This window comes from Onychomys torridus, chromosome 15 (assembly GCF_903995425.1).
Source record: "Onychomys torridus chromosome 15, mOncTor1.1, whole genome shotgun sequence".
Classification (NCBI taxonomy): Eukaryota; Metazoa; Chordata; class Mammalia; order Rodentia; family Cricetidae; genus Onychomys; species Onychomys torridus.
In genome coordinates, this window is record NC_050457.1 from 21592336 (window position 1) to 21606029 (window position 13694).

Here is a 13694-nt window from a genome sequence, read left to right on the forward strand (position 1 = left end):
CTGCCTTTAGGGCAAACATAGCTTCCTGTGCTCTCTCAGATGTGACCAACATCCACACACAGAGGGCTTGAATAAGTCCAAAAGGCTGACCCAGACAAACCCTAAGAGGATAGGATGCCAACCCTTGACATATCCCCAGTATGGCCTGGCTTGGGGTGTCATAAATAAAGCCCCATCGACGCTCACTACCCCTGCGGGAAATTATGCTGAGCTGTGTCATTTGGATTTCAACTATTCCCAAGGGGGAGGGCAGGGGAAGGGGCTGTCTTTGAAGGGTGTGCCACATGCAAAGAGTTCATTTCAACACCCAGTGACATCAGTATTTTCCAAAAATACTGTGCTCAAAAATAAAAGGAAGGTGCTGTGGTTATGGGCTTGGGAAGTGGCACTTTGGAAATGTCACAGAGCATGTGAACACAACAGAAGCGTACAAAACCTTCCTGTCATCCCCTCAACATTTCCCAATATTGTCATGGGAACTTAAAAAATTCACATAATACCTAATGACAGCCAGCCAGTCAGGTTGTGGAACATTATTAAAGGTGTAATGGCTTCACCCCAATGGGACATAAGTGGCGTTTCCCATCACCAGAGAGCATTGTGGAACCAGGCCAGTGGCTCCAATGATCAGGTGTGCCTCCTCAGAACTCAGACCACTCTCACCACAAGAAGTAACAGCACCAGAGATGTTTATTAAATGCTACTAAATCCTAAGACTTTTTCATGTGTTGCCTTATGTAATCCTTATACCACCCACAGAGAAGATAGTATCAGGAGCGTGAGAAATCTGAGACACACCAAATAATTTTAAACACTCGTTTAAAATTTCATAGATAAGTGACTGAGTTGGAACCTGAACCCAGGCATGAGTCCCAGGGCCTCTGACGTAATCACTATGACAATCTGCCACCTCCACTTGCCCTGTACAAGTCAAGTGTACTCTCCCCCACATTCACTTGCTCACCCTTGTAACCAGGGAGATAGCAATAAAAGGACCAACACTTCACTATACTGAAGAGGGGCATTGGCTAATGCCTGCTCAAACTTGACCAGAGACATTGGGCAGCACCCTCCACCCCTTGCTCATCTCTGGATGGTAGAGAAAAATCACAACCCTTGTTCCCCTCCAGGGAACATGGCAAGTCTAATTTATGGTCTTCAACATTCTAGCCCAAAATGCACAGAATCTTTAGTTAAGTTTCAACTACTGCTTTTTTCCAGGCTAGTGTTGATGAAGCCATTTAATCAAGCACTCTGTAAGACACTTGTGAAATTTTCCTGAACCCTATACATCACCAGGTTAACCAACAATCTCACTGAAAAAAAAAAATAACAATCACAGTATTCTGTCTGTCTAATAGGATAGAAATTTTATGGTAAGCACACCTTGATTTCTGAAAACAAGAATCTCGCCGTGGCCCCACCCTATCAGTAGGGTAATGATCCCATCCTATCAACAGAGTAATGAGATGGTTACTGGGTCTTTTAAGCTGTAGGGAGAGACTGAATCTGGCAGATTCATCTATTATATCTCCTTATCCAAATGTCTACATCTGTCATCTGACACATAGGATGAGGAAATATTTTAATTTACTGGCAGGAACATTTGAAATAGACAATCCTTCTATATTTTACCAAGAATCATAGAAATTACCACAGTGCAATAACTTCTATAAGTTGGCTACTTAAAAACTTGTTATTTAATAGTTATTATAATTGTATATGTGTGCACACCTGATGTCAGGAGGGGAGATACATGCCACAGCACATGTGTGGAGGTCAGAGGACATTTGTAGAGTTTTTTCTCTCTTCCCACCTTTATGTGTGATCCCTGGATTGAGCTCAGATTACCAGGCTTGCAAAACAAAATGCTTTTAACCACTGAGCCATCTTGTCCACCCAAAGTGATGACTTTTAATGTGAATTTTCTCAGTAGTATTTGCTCCCAGCTCAGACAACAGACATTTTGGGCTTTTCCTTCTTGTCCATTAAAGTGGCCGACTCAAAGCAAAGCTAGCTCAGAATAGAGGAACTCACCGAAATTAAATCTGAGTTTACCTCAGACTGAGCATCAGATATGTTTAAGAACAGGCTGTAGAGATGGGTCAACAATTAACATTGTTCGCTGCTCTGGAGTTTAGTTCCTAGCAGCCACACTAGGTGGCTCTGTGGGCACTACACTCATAAACAAACACACACACACACACACACACACACACACACACACACACACACACACAGTCTTAGGGTTACTACTGCTGTGATGAAACACCATGACCATAAGCAACTTAGGGAGGAAAGGGTTTATTTTGCTTATACTTCCACATCACTGTCCATCATCAAAAGAAATCAGGACAGAAACCATGCACAGGAGCTGACACAGAGACCATGGAGGAGTGCTACTGAATGCCTTGTTCCTCATGTCTTGCTTAACCTGCTTTCTCATAGCACCCAGGACCACTAGCCCAGTGATGGCCCCACCCACCACAGGCTGGGCCCTCCCACTTCAATCAGTAATTAAGAAAGTACACTCCATGCTTGCTCACAGACCAGTCTTTTGAAAGCATTATCTCATTTCTGAGTCCCTCTTCTCAGGAACTCTAGAATGTGTCAGGTTGATATAAAATGAACCCCCACACTTATCTATACACACAAGTAAATAATAAAATAAATCTTTAAAACCAAATACACAAACATAATTGTGTAGGTAGCAAGTGGAGTGCCCTACAAAAATGGCTCAACAACCCATTGTAGGATGATCGCATTCTCATGGTGGCCATGGTTCCAGGCCACAGACCTCAGGGGACATCAGTAGGCAAGTCCACTTTCTCACACTGGAGCCAATGCAAAATGTGACACTGTTACTACATGCTTACTAACAGACCATCACATTTTGGATAAAATGATCACCATACTTTTTCCCCTCCCCTCTGGTCTACAAGTTGATGACAGGTGTTTTGCATATGTAAAAGGAAAACTGTGTGTATTTTAGGATTCCAGTTGAACAGAAGCATCAAGATACTAAACATAGAGGATGGGCTCCATTTGTAATGATCCTGCCAACCTGGACAAGCTATCACAACTTTTTTGGTAGGAATAAATCCATTCCAAGCCAAACCTTCAATCCACTCATTGGAAGTGAACCAGCTTTGAAAACCTTTAGCTTCTACAAAGGGGGTTCAATTCTAATCAGATGGAATAGATGCCAGGCATGCATATATTCTTGTTGCAAGAATATTCTCGAGACAGCACCATAAGAACCTTTATAAAGACACGGTGTATGTATGCCTCAGGGTTTAGGCTCATGGAATTTTAATATTAAATAGATTCATATTTACTGTGCTAAAATTAGGAGGAGAAATCCATCAGAGCTAAGCAGCTAACTATAAGCATACATCTGAAGTGACAAGGAGACAGGCTTAAGATTCCGAACACAGATCCCAGAAGCGCCTGGCAAGGCGACGTATTGTGAAAGCTCCATGACTTCTAGCATCACACTACCCCATATCCTGCCATCTGCAAATGTCATGGATTCTAGGGTGGAAGCAACATCCCTTCTGAGTCATTCCTATCAGAAACTCTAAAATACAGTCTCTTGCAGTGGAGCAAGATGGCCCTGAATTCAGGGGAAACCACAAAGGCATGCTCTCCTTCCAGTTATCCAGAAGAGTGAAGATTTCCTCCACGCTACATGAACACCAGTGCACAAGAGGTGGATTCCCATAGCAAGATGTTAGTCCAATCATCTCAGAGACGCTGGAACTTCAAAACTCAGAATCCACCGGAAAGCACCCAGGCTTCCTAGGACATATTAGCAAACAGCATAAAAGCACCTCCTCATTTGGGGTTTTGCATGAAGAGCCTTAAGCACGCAATTCCTGTTGTTTGTTTCTGGTAGATTTATGAGACTCATAGAGGGCAATGCCCTCACTACAGCATTACACCATTCCGTGTGATTAATTGATGGCAAATCACTGCACAGGGTGCCAAGATCACTGAGAGGAAGCAAGTCATTAGAGAAAATTAAAACTCTGCCAGGGCTTTGCTTACAAGTGTTTCTTCCAAAAGCCTTAGAGCACCACGTTAAGGGAAAGAAAATGAGCCACTGCCACCAGGGAAGCAGAGCATCGGGGACACCATCACATGACCCCCTGGGGTCTATACTCAACACACGCTACCAGCTTGCTATGTTTTAGGAAGGAACTGTAGGTAGAGAGCTATGGAAGAAAAGGTATTTCTATTCGGGGGGTGGGGGAGCTAAGGAGATGGATCAGTAGGTAAGGTGCTAGTCATTTAAGCATGAGGACCTGAATTTAAGTCCCCAAGACCCATATAAAGCGAGGTATAGTGGTACATACTGTGGTCCCAGTGCTGTGGGTCTTAAGGGGAGACAGGAGAATGCCCAGAACTTACTGGCAAGTCAGTCGAGCTAAAATAGTGAGCCTCAGTCTCATTAAGACACATTTACAAATACGGTGGAGAGCAACAGAAGACATCTGACTTCAACCTCCGGCCTCTTCATGTGTGCGTGCATACATGCGTGTGCACCGTATACACACAGGCTTGCACACCACATGAATACACATGTACACACGCAAAAAAAATGGCAAAAAAAAAGAATACTTAGAATTTGAACAGTCTTACTGTGTAATTGTGCAAAGAAAGGCTCACTCTTCTATCTTACCTACTGTGAAACGTTGGGCACCTACAATTTTCTCTAGGTAAATCTTCCAACCAAACATTAACGTATCAAATTAAATTGAATTAATAACATTATAAACAAAAAAGAATGGATAGCTGACCCATTATCCAGGAGACTCCTTAGTGATTTATTATGGCAAATTAACATCCATCTCCCCAGGCTTATTTATTGTCTGGTCCAGGGACTGATCAGAATCATTTCTCCCCTCCTTAGCCAGCTGTGTCTAAAAAGTGGCAGGGTAAGAACGTGAAATGTGTTTCAGTCTGGCAAAGCAAGGGGGTATCCTTCTAAAGATGACAGCATACTTGTTGCAGATGGCTATAATAAACGTGGGATATTTCAGGCAGTATTTTAAGGCTGACAAGTGGAAGGTCATGCCAGGGAAGTTAGTTCACACTCTGGGAGTGTACTTAGTGAAACAAACCCTAATTGTTTTGCCCGGGGAGAGACACTGGACTGTTAAACAGGATTTAGCCGAAGAAAAAGAGCTTAAGAAAGTGTTTCACTGATGCTCAGTTAGCCACCCATGCTTAATATATTGGTGTTCAAAATATTTTATGTAAAAAAAAGAGGCCCCAGTGACCAGATAAGCTGACAAACTGTCTCTGATGGAATAATTACATGGATAGTTGTTTATGTGTCTCCTTACCAAATGACAGCAATGGGTGAAGTCCATGAGACTCAGCCAACTTCAAGTAGTTTATGGAAAACACATTTTAACTTATTTCCATTTGCTACACAAGGCCATGTGGCAGTTAAATGTACAATGTCCTAAATGAAAAAAAAATCACTAATATAAGGATATGTTCTCTAGTACTGTGTGGAAATTCTCACACTAAACTGATACACAGTAGTGTGGTCAGTTATTTAAAAAAAAAAAAGTGAAACCATAAATTCAGGAACATATAATTTAAAGTAGTTGCCTTATTTGAAAGGGGAAGGAGGAAAGATGATGGGGGAGGGCGAGGAGGAGAAGGAAGAAGAAGGAAGAGGATGAGGAGGAGGAGTGGTGAGTTTGGGCCTCAATTCATTTCCTAACTATTTATCAGACGCCCATTACACACTAGATACCGGGTGTGGTACCTGTGAAGGAAAAACTGTCGAAGGAGAGACAAGGGGTTCCCCCCACATGATGCAGCTATTACAAAAATCATTGCGCATGCAATCAATTCAAATTATAAGTGGGAACAGGAGCTGCTTCCTGGAGAATGTGGAGTTTGATTTTTGTCCGTTTTCCCGGGACTAACAGGGATCAGCTGTCTCAAGTGAGTCAGTCTCCAGGAGACAACTGTCAGAATCTTGAAACTAAAGGTGAGATGTGGTTTATATCTATCTCCTTCCAATCCTGCATCTGGCATTTTCTTTCCCATTCAGGAAGTTTGTTCTGGGCATGTATTTATGGGATGCACCCACTGAGGCTTGGGTAATCTATAGGTAGAGTGGCCTTCTGTTGAAAATTGAATGTTCATTCTAATTGTCAGGGTGTCCTACATTTCCCTGCTCACACTTGGGTCTAGAAATGTGGTTGGTTAATGGCATTTGTTCTACTCAAGACAAACAAAAAGGAATAAACTGTTGTGTTTTGGGGCTTCCCAGAGAGACAATTCTGATGATACACTACTCAGGACATGAAGTTGGGTGTGGGTGAGGAGTTGAGGGCAAAAATGACTAAAATTCATTATATGAAATTCTGAAATCATCAGTAAAAATATTTTTAAAGTACTTCTTATGAGACTGACATGGAGGTTGTCTCTTTAACATGGTTACAACTTGAGGGTTTTTTTAAACCAATTTTTAATATTTCCTTCATCATATTTGAAGCTGTTGGTCTTCCAATGCCTGTTGGGAGACAGATTCATGTTATTAGCAGGCTACCTCTGCATCTCAAATCTCAGCAGATCATTTCCAGAATGTAGCAGCAGTGCTAAGGTGCTGTAGATCTCCAGACACGCTAAGTCCTCTGAGCACTTCCTAAGCTTTTGTATAGATGGAGGAAGTAAGACTCTGAGATCATTCAGCAGAAGGATCCGAACTCTAACAGCAGGCACTAGAGTCACGGTTTGAACTCAAGTCTTCCAACTACAAGCTCCAGGTCAGGGGGGCAATGACACATTGGGTCGGGCTGACCACCCCAAAAACATCCAAAGAAACTGTTAGAGATACAGGCTAGTAATTTCTTTTCAATCCTGATTCAAATCACATTTCTTGGTGGAGAAATCTGTATTGATCACAGGCAGCAAGAAACTCTGACACAAGGGTACCAACCATGTGGAAATGCCAGTTATGATAACTGTCCTTCTGGCAACACAACCCATCCAAATATCTTACTTCTAGTAGGTTCACAGTTAGGTCATGGTCCAGTCAACACCATACAGGATTATGGAAATGGCAGTTTAGGAGTGGAGAATCTCTCCAAGTTTTAACCCATAAACCTTGGACTCTAACATATAAACTATTTATAGATATATGAATTCATCTTTTCACCGAAAATGAAAGAGAAAGCTGCCTTATTTGAGAAACAGAGAATGAACATGATCTCACAAGACAGCAAATGAGATCATGAATTCAAATGTAATTTGAATAGCACAAAGTGCCATATAATATTACATTGTTAATTCATCCAGGTGAATTGGTTGACCCAAAGGTGAATTACTTTAGATAAACATTCTAAAGCTAATGGGGTTTAATCTTCCTCATCCTTCAACTCAAGCAAAGGGTAGGGGGAGTTTGGAATTCAATCTCTGGAGTAGGTAAAGTGTACCTCCCTGTTGGGGGTGGTTCATGGAGGTATGTACAAACATGAATGCTAGTACCCACAAAGTCCAGAGGAGGATACAGATGCCTTGGAGCTGGAGTTACAGGAGGTTGTGAACTGCCAGGCACAGTGCTAGGAACTGAACTGTGGTCCTATCCAGGAACAATATATGCTCTCAACCACTGAGCCATCTCTCCAGCCCTGAAACTACCTGTCTAATCAGTGGCTTTATACTGGAACACAGCTAACCGCATTCTTTACATACAATCTATGACTACACTCAAGTTACAAAGGCAGGTTTGGTTATTTGCAATGAAGATCCAATGGTTCAAACTAATGGCATGGTTTGAGTATTTACTGCATGACTCTTTAAGAAAGTCTTGCTACCTCCTAACCAGGTGGCCATATTTTTCTTAGGCAAAGTTAAAATAATTCTCAGTTGAACCTACCACATGTTAACCCAATCTAACAACAGAACCTTGGTGGTTGGGGTGAGAGAGGAAACAGTGCCCAGAATCTATTACCTGCGGAGTGTAATGCTTCCTTATTTGGGGCTGGATCACTGCCCTACAAGTCATTGTGATCAATGGAAGTGCACTTTATCTTTCAGGGATATTTAATACATAAATGGTTATGGACAACTTTCCTTCCAAACCCAACTAATAATCAGTTTGACCATTCTAGAAATGTCAGAATGTGACCCAGAGGCCACACATGTATACACACGCCTGTGTTTGCTTTCCATTTTAAAGCTAAGGCTGACTGACCCAAGAGTGAGCCTCACCTCTGCACTTACTGGACTCTCCCCTGAGCAGCTTGGCCAACCCAAGCTGAAACCTGGGGGATGAGAGAGGCCCAAACAGCAGGCACCAGGCTGGCTTCCTGCCTCCAATCCACCCACCTACTGGTTGTGCTCTCCTGCTGTGAATTGGGCTCCATGTGTTAAGGCTGGATGGCCCAGGCCCAGTTGGCTCCGGTAGCAAACCTGCCCCCAGAGAATATGCAATCAGGAAGTTGGCATAAGCGCTTGCATCTCACCAAGCTCTACCAGCAAATGTCATGTTTCCTTTTCCTGGTACAAAATCTGCAAAAGGCTAAAGTCAATCATCTATAAAACAGAGCCTTTGAGATCCGTTCTTCATGTTTCTGTTATGAAGTGGGTTACTAAAAACAAGCAATAGAGTGGCTTCCTCAGCATTGCCTACAGTGACAGGTTCCAGAACTGCTTACTGGGCTTCTGAATTTTGACTTCTTCAAACTCCTGTAGATCTATCTGGACAATAATTTGATGGCATAATGAATGCTTTAACTCCTTCATTGTTGTTTCATTTAAACAATGCAAACCGCAGACAGCTAATATCCACCAATCACAGAGAAAGCTCCAATTCAGAAAGCCATTTAATGAAGGTGTAGGTTGGCAAGCATAGCTTAAATTTCTAATTTAGGCTGAGTAGGAAATGAATTTATAGACTCAGGAAATAAGCCTACAGAGTCAAGATTTGCTGCCCTATGCCCTATGTATTGATACTGGCTTGATAACACAAAGACCTATGTCTATAAAGATAGATAGATGATAGACCAATTTATCATAATCTAATGTCATTTTCTTAACAAAGTTCAATCCACTGCCCTCACCAAGTTAAAAAAAAAAAACAAAAACCAACAACAACAATGTAGGTAAATTATAGTTCAACTTCAATAGGTTAAAATCAAAAGCAAAGCTTCCATGACATCTAAAACCATTGTAGGGAGTAAAATCATCATTTTATTCCCTGTTAAGGGCTTAATTACGTTCTCTAAAAGTTTATGCATAACCCCTGGTACCTTGATGTATTTGGAGATATGGCCATTAAAGAGGTGTGTTAAAAGTGGTCATTCGTTTAGGCCCTGATACTATATAACCAATGTCTTTGTAAGGAGAGTTGGTTAGAGCTTGGACAAGCATAGAGGGGCCATCCTGTCAGTACACATGGAGAAGACAGCCAATGAGGGAGAGAGATGGCCACAGAAGCCAAGCTCTCCGGCACCCTGATCCTGGACTCCAGTTTCCAGAACTCTGAGGGAGTGAGTTTCTGCTGTTGAAGCCACCAAGTCTGAGGTACTTGGCTTGGCAGCCCTTGAAAACTTAAACAACCACACTTCAAATGCCCCTTTGTCAACTGGAGTTGATGGAGCCTAAGGCTAATTTCAGTTTTATGGGAAATAGCCTGAAGATCTCTGGCACAGCCTCTTTCCATTCAGACTACACACATAAGGTGCCAATTTCTGAATTCTAGAATAGTTTTTAAACATTGGCAATTACCATATTCTCAACTGTTTGAAGACTGTTACTGAGAACTATAGCAAAGTTTTTCATTTCTAAACAGTTATGCTTAACAAGTCTGTCATTGAAAAGCTTGACACACCTATCTATATTTGTTCAAATGAAAAGAAAAAGAAATAACACCACATGCCTGAGATTAGATATTCTGAATATAGTACCCCTAAGTTTGAAAATGTTTTGCTGGGCATCAAGTTCTAATATGTAATGAAAGAAAAATTCCTTTGGAACCCAAACAATGAAGTTACTCTTACAGCTCAGCCAGGAGAATGCTTGCCTAACATGAATGAGGTCCTGTGCTCAATCCTCCACACCATAAACTAAACACATGGTGGCACAGCCTCTAAACCCAGCACTTGGGAGGTAGAGGCAGGACGATGGGAAGTTCAAGGTCATCTTTGGCTACATAAGGAGTTTGAAGTTAGCCTGGGCTTTAAACCTCTTATAAATAACAAAAGTTACTCTTTTGTTCACTATCTATAAAATTATCATAAAAAATATGGGCCAGTGAGGTGTCTCAGTGAATAAAAAGGCTCGCCATACAGGCTTGATGACTTGAGTTTGATCCTCGAAACCCATGTTAAAAAAAAACAAAAAAACAAAAAAACACCGTAGTGGCGCACGCCTTTAATCCCAGCACTCAGGAGGCAGAGGCGGGCAGATCTCCACGAGTTCGAGGCCAGCCTGGGCTACAAAGCGAGTTCCATGAGAGCCAGGACTGTTACATAGAGAAACCCTATCCCAAAAAAACAAAACAAAAACTGGTTGTGGTGGTTTGAATATGAAATGTGAAATCCAGCACTCATAAAAGCAGGATGGGAGGAAGCGGGGAAACTGTCCAGAAATTCATGGACCAGCTAGCCTGCAGTACCCAGCATGGCGGTAACAAGAAGAAAGCCCCTGCCTCAACAAGGTGAAGGAGAGAAGTGACTCCTAAAAGATGTTCCCTGACCTTCACACATGTGCATAACATCCACAAACCTGTGCATGCACGTGCACATACACACGTGTACACATACACACACACACACACACACACACACACACACACACATTTGCACGATAATAATAATTTTAATTGACCCAAGCTACATTTAATTTTACATATAACAAAATAATACCTCTTTAATGTCATCAAAGAGAACATTTTAGGTAATCTGAAAGTAGAGGACTGAGGTATTTTTTAAAAACATACATAAAAGGAAAGAAAAAGCAGATCTCAGACTTCCATACCATAATATGTTTTCCTCACTGATTGATGAAAAAGCAAATAATAGACACTAACTAGACACATTCAATATATAGTTCTAGAATTCTAAAAGCTGAGAGGGAAGAAATCACAGTAATAAAATAAAATGACTTTTTTTTTTGGGGGGGGGGACTTTAAGAGTAATGCAGTTGAGCATTTCACAGGGCCAATTACGCAGCAATTGTCCCACAGAGACTTTACTGTTTAAAGAAATTCAGACTGTTTGCGGTCTTGACTGGAATCCCCTCAGAAGAGGGCAAGAATAAAAAGGCCTTAAACCAGCCATCTCGTCCACTATACATAAAATCAAATGCCAATTTGGATTTAATATTCAAATATCCAAGAATTTTGTTCATGAAACAGCTTCTATAACTAGAAAGCAAACTACTTTGTGGTGGTACCTTAAATATTTGGACACAAAATAGAGTTATTATGAGATATTAGAAAACCAAATATCCTTGAGAAATATGTGTCTCCTGGGAAGGAACTGAGGCTACAGGCTGTTTATGATATCTGAAGATGTTTGGGTCCCAAGAAAGACTTGGCCACAGAAATCCAAAACCTTCAGAAATAGTTTCCAAATGGTAATAATAAAAAGGGGGTTGGGGTGGATAAACAAAAACAAAAACCTGGCCCTTAAATTGTGAGTGTCCTGCCAGGCATTACATAAAGATGTATTCCACATCTCCTCCAAGCTCTGTTAAATGTACAGCGCACCATGGCTCTCTGCAGAACATGAGCCACAGAGCCAGTCCGGTCATATTCGATTCCTGGTTTCCTTTGCCAGAGTGTGACCTTGGACAGGTTGTTTGGCCTTGCTGAGTTTCCCCTCCATTATGGAGGTCACCACAGAACCGTGTTGGTGGCTGGGAGTGCTAAATGGTTTTCTCCATGGAGAAGCTCTCTATAGGGCCTGCAAGCTGACAGGTCACATAGTTACTGCTGGGGTTAGTGGTGGAGAATGATTCAAAAACTAAGGTGAACCTAGAGTGTCTTGGTGAGGTTGATTGAAAAAGAAAAAAGAAAAGAAAAGAAAACAACAGAAATTCCCATCCAGGTGACTTCTAAACACATTCATGGATTCTGTTCACATACATTTTTTTCTAACAGTCCTCCTGTTTCATAAATCCTTATTTTTCTCATCTGAGCTGGACCCAACACAGCACTGGATCAGACAAGAGAACAGACCATTCTTAAGTGCCTCTGGAAATAATGGCCGCTATAAAAACAGTACAACTTTCGTCAACCACGGTTAAAGGCATATTTTTGTTTTTGTTTTTTTGTTTTGTTTTGTTTTTCTAGACAGGGTTTCTCTGTGTAGTCCTGGCTGTTCTGGAACTCACCCTGTAGACCAGGCTGGTCTCAAAGTCACGGAGATCCACCTGCCTCTACCCAGCGAGTACTGGGATTAAAGACATGTGCCGATGCCACCACCACCCGACCGTTAAAGGCATATTTGACAAAAATATCAGCTTAGGACATCATAGGCAAACACCGCTAGAGTACTGTGCTCTACAGGGCTCCTTTGCAGTGCTCACTCAAAGACTCAGAAGCAGAGTACCCTGCGGCTTACACGTCATCCGCACCACCCAGTACACTGTGGCTTGTTTTGGCCAGCCCGTTCCCCTCCACTCCTGCCCTCTACAAGAGCAAGCGTGAAGCCTAGCTAAAGTGCCATCAGGGGCTAATGTGCAATATTCAAGCCACAGAGCTATGAAAGCTTGGAATGGTTTGAGTAATTTTATCTGGCCCTGACCACCCCTCAAAAAAAAAAAAAAAAGAAATATTTTCATTCCACTGTCCCATCACTTTCTATTCTTTGATTTTCTTCTCTTTCAGAAATTACTTCTCATGCTAAAGTAAACATCAGGGCTCTTGTGCAAAACTCCAGCAGCCAACAAACATGTTCTGACCCCTACTTTCTATACCCCAGGAAGTTTCTGAGAGATTCAGACTGAAATTGACCGTCCTCCTCAAGTGTCCCTGGTCTATACTGGACATGTGATTGATTTCTTAAGCAAAAAGTCAAATTTCTCAGTATTTCTCTTGACTCTAGCTAACACTTTATATGCAGATAGAATGTCTTGGTGTCTACTTTATTTCCTTAGTACATATTTTCTGTCTCATGTAAACATACTGCCAAATGTTTCAAAGCTTAAGATGTTAAGGCCAAAGTGAGAGAGAATGATGGCAGATTAATGGCACATAAGAGTAATACTTCTCAACAAAAGCTGAATGTGGTTTGACTCAAATGGGGTTTTTGACTGATACCAAAGCCAGCACAAAACCACACAGACAGGAGCACATAAAACGCTGTGTCCAGCAAGTGGTCAAGCCAACTCAGCCAGGCGGCCTGTGCCCAGCAACAGCATTCCATAACCTGGACTCCACAGGACTGACCTTCAGGGTAAGGTGCGAACTCTAAGTTTTGTTTGACCTTTTACTGTTTAATCCAAAGTATTCCGTGGTACTTTCAAAAAATTTTAATTTAGAGCAATGTTTGGACAAACTATTTCATTCTCTCACAGAGAACGTCACAGTGGTGAGTAGGTAGTGTCAAGAATCAGCCAGGACCAAGATTCAAAGTTCCCTCGATTGGTCATGAATCAACTCACAGGCAGCATCAGGGTGATTGCTTCCTAATTGGGAGGAACCTAATGCCTTTAAA

The 13694-nt window shown here is 41.8% G+C and overlaps 1 protein-coding gene across 2 annotated transcripts in view; it reads right to left on the bottom strand.

Moving 5' to 3' along the window:
• The window catches only part of Arhgef28 (Rho guanine nucleotide exchange factor 28), a 328408-nt gene that overhangs the window by 18185 nt on the left and 296529 nt on the right, over positions 1 to 13694 (bottom strand). The gene's annotated exons all lie outside the window — the stretch shown is intronic.